Here is a 6,000-nt window from a genome sequence, read left to right as displayed (position 1 = left end):
TCGGGAGAAGGGTAAAAAACGGGGAGAAAGTACTTCCTCACATCCATCAGCACAAGAAAATCACTGAGTGCAAGCTCCAAACAAAGCTTGAGAGTGGAGCCGTGGCCAGGAGGTGGCTTTCACACCATATGTCTTTTCCCCTGCCCCAGAGCCCCTGTGGCATTTTTGAGGTGTTGGTCCTTGATACCTTCTATTACCTGGTTTTAATTAACCTCCTGAAGCCCCTTTGTCTGGGTGGCAGTGTCAGCTGTGAGGGCGATGAATAGAAGGCACCCCTGTCAATATTTTTTGGAAGGAGCCTTGTGAATGGGCCTGATGAGCCGAGGTTGGGGGGCAGGGAGGTTTGGAAGGAGTGCTTCCTCTTTAATCCGGCATTTAATCACTGGAGCTGAGGACAGTGGAGGCTCCTCCAGCCTCCCAGAGCCCAATTCCATTTGGCAAGACCAGCCCTCTTTCGTCAGCCTCCCAAGGAGGCCCCACCTCCCCATGCTCCGCACAAGATTCGCTTCACAAGTGTCATTGAGATGAAACAGCCAGTCCGTGGGACTTAGGACTGCGGGGCCCAGCCTTTGCGACCAGCCCCAGCCCATCCTTCACAGGCCTTTGTTACTCTATGGATCCATGATTCCCTGAAAAGCTTTATTTCGATTTCCAGGCACCTTTATATTTAAAGTTCTCAAAGCAGGTACAACCCAGTGGAGTTATTTTCGACATATATTATTTTTCCTAAGAAAATTATGATTCCACCAAAGAGTTAAGGGTGCCAGGTGGTTTCATAGCAATATGAAATTATAAACCCAGTGGCACTAAAATAAAAGGAAACTTCTCAGTGATTTTAATCTCTTCCTTTTCCTTCTAAGTCCTTAACTGCTATGACTATCTAATTCTATATAATAATCGCAGCAAAGATGGGATTTTTGTATTTTGCGTTTTTTCAGCCATGTGTTGTTGAATATTGCTATGCTGCTTTCGTAACGATTGTTTTAGTGCCTAGATATTTATTTCATCAAGCTCATATAGTTAACCTGTACCCTACTGCTGGATATATATATATATATATATATATATATATATATATATATATATATATATATATATATATATATATATATATTTATATTTATATTTATATTTATATTTATATTTATATTTATATATAAAGGGATGTTATACTATAGGCGAGACAGCTTCAGCCCTGGGCTGCCTTTTTCCAACAGTGTGATCTGTGTACATTAACCACTCTGAACATGCGTTTCTTCGTCTATGAAGTGAGGGTAACAGCGCTGTACCTCCCAGGGCCACCATAAAATCAGAGATGATGTGCATGAGAGCTGTTTCTGAGCTGCAGAACCCATACAAGTGGTAGTTATTATTAGCTTGTTTCCAAATGTTCAACCTTAACAGTAAAGGTTATAGTGAACATTTTCAAACACATAGTATTCAACTTCTTTTGAATTCTTTGCCTAAGACAAATTCCAAGAAGTCTGATTACTGGATCAAAAATTACGAACGTTTATTTCATGTTATTAGATCTTAAATCCGAATTGCTGCCTGATTTTCAAATGCTTTGAACCAATTTACATTGTAACTGGCTATGTAGCCTTTTGCCAAGGCCTCAGGGACACAGCAAATTTTCATCCTAAAACATGTTGGCTAATCACATAAGTTGCTGCCATTTCCGTTGCTGGACTACTGGTGAAGTCTGAATATTTTTCATGTCTTCCTTTATGAAAAATAATTCCTTTTGTGTGTGATTGCTTATCTATTTGTCACTAAGTGAGCTTTTATACAGTATTAAGACCATTTTTAAAAGAACACAAATTCCCCAAGGTAGCAAGAAAGAGACTACAGCACGTAGAGAAACCAACATGAGCTTTAAAACATCACTTACGTACAAACACATTTGCAGGATTCTGTAGTCAACGAGCTCTCAAAAACCAAGAACCCAAGTCTCAACATTTTTCTTGAAATACCTCCCTCCACTATGGTTTATCCACATCTGATGCCTGACCCTGAATCTTTGGTCCTTTCCTGTAGCGTGGTGTAATCCGATGGTGTTGCCTCTATGCATCCCAGGAGATCAGGAAACTGGGAGACCATGTAGCCTGAATTGAGGGGGAAAGTCTTTTTTTTTTTTTTTAACATCTTTATTGGAGTATAATTGCTTTCCAATGGTGTGTTAGTTTCTGCTTTATAACAAAGTGAATCAGCTATACATATACATATAACCCCATATCTCCTCCCTCTTGCATCTCCCTCTCACCCTCCCTATCCCACCCCTCTAGGTGGTCACAAAGCACCGAGCTGATTTCCTTGTGTCATACAGCTGCTCCCCACTAACTATCTATTTTACATTTGGTAGTGTATATATGTCCATGTCACTGTCTCACTTCATCCCAGCTTACCCTTCCCCCTCCCCGTGTACTCAAGTCCATTCTCTACATCTACGTCTTTATTCCTGTCCTGTCCCTAGGTTCTTCAGAACCTTTTTTTTTTTTAGATTCCATATATATGTGTTTGCATACAGTATTTGTTTTTCTCTTTCTGACTTCCTTCACTCTGTATGACAGTCTCTAGGTCCATCCGCCTCACTACAAATAATTCAATTTCGTTTCTTTTTACAGCTGAGTAATATTCCATTGTATATATGTGCCACATCTTTATCCATTCATCTGTCGATGGACACTTAGGTTGCTTCCATGTCCTGGCTATTGTAAATAGAGCTTCAATGAACATTGTGGCACATGACTCTTTTTGAATTATGGTTTTCTCAGGGTATATGCCCAGTAGTGAGATTGCTGGGTCATATGGTAATTCTATTTTTAGTTTTTTAAGGAACAAGCGGGAATATCTTGAGAGAGGAGGCAAAATTGCCCTGCCTCGGATCAACGACAGCAGAACACAGATGTGAGAAGCTGGTCCACCTAAAGCATTTAGTGCTCAGCTGTCCTGTCTATGAGGAACTTCTGTTCCATCCAGGAGATGGGTGTTCACAGAGTCAAAACTTGGAAATAAATGGCAAAACACAAAACAAGGAGATAACTATAAGAAAACTCAAATGATAGTATTATAATCACAATATGTGAGTGTAAATATAATGGTATAATATTTGAGTATGGTGTTATAATTACAATATTTTAGTATTAGTATATTAGAATAATATTTGAGTATGGCATTATAATATGTGAATACTGGTCCTATAGTATATTCTTTGAGTATGGTATTAATCTTATAACATTTGAGTATTAGTATTTGAGTGTAATATTAATATTATAACATTTGAGTATAAGGTTTAAGAATAGCATTATAATTATAATATTTGGGCTGTATCCTAGCTGGAGGACTTCACGTTAATGTACTTGAGCCTCAATTTCCTCATCTGTGGGAAGATATTTTTTTCTCAAGGTAACATGAGAAAAATGTGTGTTGAAAGATGTATTTGTAATATTATTTAATGCTTTACCATTTACAAAGCACTCTCATGACCCGGTCTTGATTGAGCCTTATGGACTCATTTTACAGATGAAAACACGGAGGTTCAGAGGAGTCATGTGAATTTCCTAAGGTTACAGGAGCCAGATTAAACCCAGGCCTAGAAGTCTACATCAAATGGTATTTTATTTTGTATCTCCTAAGTATGTGACAAGCTTATATTTACTTACGTTGTCTCGTGCAACCCTCCAGCCTCTCCAGATGAGTGGTCAGTCCTACTTAGCCCTGGCTCATAGAATGACACTGAGGCTCAGGGAGATGTAATCGCCCAGGGAGTTGATGGCAGAGCAGCATGAGACTCCAAAGGCTGTGCTTATTCCACGGCACAACCAGCCTCCCCAGAAGATGATGGATCTTGGTTGGGGGAGAGAGTCAGGAGGCTGCTGGACCCACATGAGGCAGGGGCACTGTGACTTTCTGCAGAAACGCTGAGTGGGCTGGGGACCACAGAGGCCAACAGCTTTTAGCTCTAGCTCGACCAAGCAACAGGTTGGTTCTGAAATGTGTGCTCCTATCTTCACAGCACATCATTGAAAAAGAAGCCAAAATCCCACTACTTCTTATTTCGTTTGGGGCGGGCAACGAAGATGAAACGTGAGCAAAAAATTCTTTGCAATTTGAGCTAATCACTGAAAACAGATTGCTTGCTCAAGGTAACGAATCTCTTTCTTTTCCTAAACCTTAAGACACACACAAATAAACAATACACTATCATTATTAGCTTGTTGATAAATAGGTTTAATGCAAATTTCTATTTCTTTGGTTTTTGTCTTCTGATTACGGTGTACTTTGTAAACCTCTAACAAAGTAAAGTAACAATTAACGGAGTAAAAATTTTCGAGTAAAAATGAAAATGTTCTTCTCACCTCATTTAAATAGAGAAAGTTTATTCTTCAGGTTTAGGGTTCTGCTTTTTAAAGTGTGTGGTTTCGGACTTCCCTGGGGGCGCAGTGGTTAAGAGTCCACCTGCCTAATGCAGGGGACACAGGTTCGATCCCTGGTCAGGGAAGATCCCACATGCTGCTGAGCAACTAAGCCAATGCGCCACAACTACTGAGCCCTCATGCCACAACTACTGAGCCTGCATACCACAACTACTGAAGCCTGCGCGCCTAGAGTCCATGCTCCGCAACAAGAGAAGCCACAGCAGTGAGAAGCCCGTGCACCGCAATGAAGAGTAGCCCCCACTCGCCGCAACTAGAGAAAGCCCACGCGCAGCAACAAAGACCCAACTCAGCCAAAAAATAAATAAATAACTTTATTTTAAAAACAATTTTTTTAAATAAAAAAATAAAACGTGTGGTTTATTAAGAAGGATTTTTGTATTATTCTCACAAAATTCCATGTTAATTTGCATTCCTTCCTTTTTCAGGAGATGTAACACCATTGTGATTGTATTAATCCTATGAATTAAATATAATATGCTTTGTTATTGATTTTCATTTCATTCCTTAGCATCCAGTACAAATATTAGAAAGGCCATGCTTGAGTTATGATCATTGCAAATGACTGTAGGTAAACATTTAATATTTTAAAAACAAAATCTTTTCATAAGGTTTCTTTTTTAAAAAAATACAATTAAACTGTTAGTCCTCCCATATTGAAACAGATGCTGTTAAAATATAATTGTTAGTTACAAAGGGAAATGGAAGTCATATTAAATTAATATCATATTATAGCAAATTAACTTGAAATCTATTTGTATTATCAGTTTTCATTTTATTTACAATTTGATGGCTTTAAAAAATTATGCTGCCAACAGACACCTGAAAGAACGCTCAACATCACTAATCATTAGAGAAATGCAAATCAAAACTACAATGAGATATCATCTCACACCAGTCAGAATGGCCATCACCAAAAAATCTACAAACAATAAATGCTGGAGAGGGTGTGGAGAAAAGGGAACACTCTTGCACTGTTGGTGGGAATGTAAATTGATACAGCCACTATGGAGAACAGTACGGACGTTCCTTAAAAAACTAAAATAGAACTACCATATGACCCAGCAATCCCACTACTGGGCATATACCCTGAGAAAACCATAATTCAAAAAGAGTCATGTACCAAAATGTTCATTGCAGCTCTGTTTACAATAGCCAGGACATGGAAGCAACCTAAGTGTCCATCAACAGATGAATGGATAAAGAAGATGTGTCACATATATACAATGGAATATTACTTAGCCATAAAAAGGAATGAAACTGAGTTATTTGTAGTGAGGTGGATGGACCTAGAGACTGTCATACAGAGTGAAGGAAGTCAGAAAGAGAAAAACAAATACCGTATGCTAACACATATATATGGAATCTAAAAAAAAAAAAAAAATTGTCATGAAGAACCTAGGGGTAAGATGGGAATAAAGATGCAGACCTACTAGAGAATGGACTTGAGGATACGGGGAGGGGGAAGGGTAAGCTGGGACAAAGTGAGAGAGTGGCATGGACATATATACACTACCAAACGTAAAATAGATAGCTAGTGGGAGGCAGCCGCATAGCACAGAGA

The sequence above is a fragment of the Eschrichtius robustus genome, chromosome 6 (assembly GCF_028021215.1).
Source record: "Eschrichtius robustus isolate mEscRob2 chromosome 6, mEscRob2.pri, whole genome shotgun sequence".
NCBI lineage: Eukaryota > Metazoa > Chordata > Mammalia > Artiodactyla > Eschrichtiidae > Eschrichtius > Eschrichtius robustus.
This window is presented reverse-complemented; position numbering follows the sequence as displayed.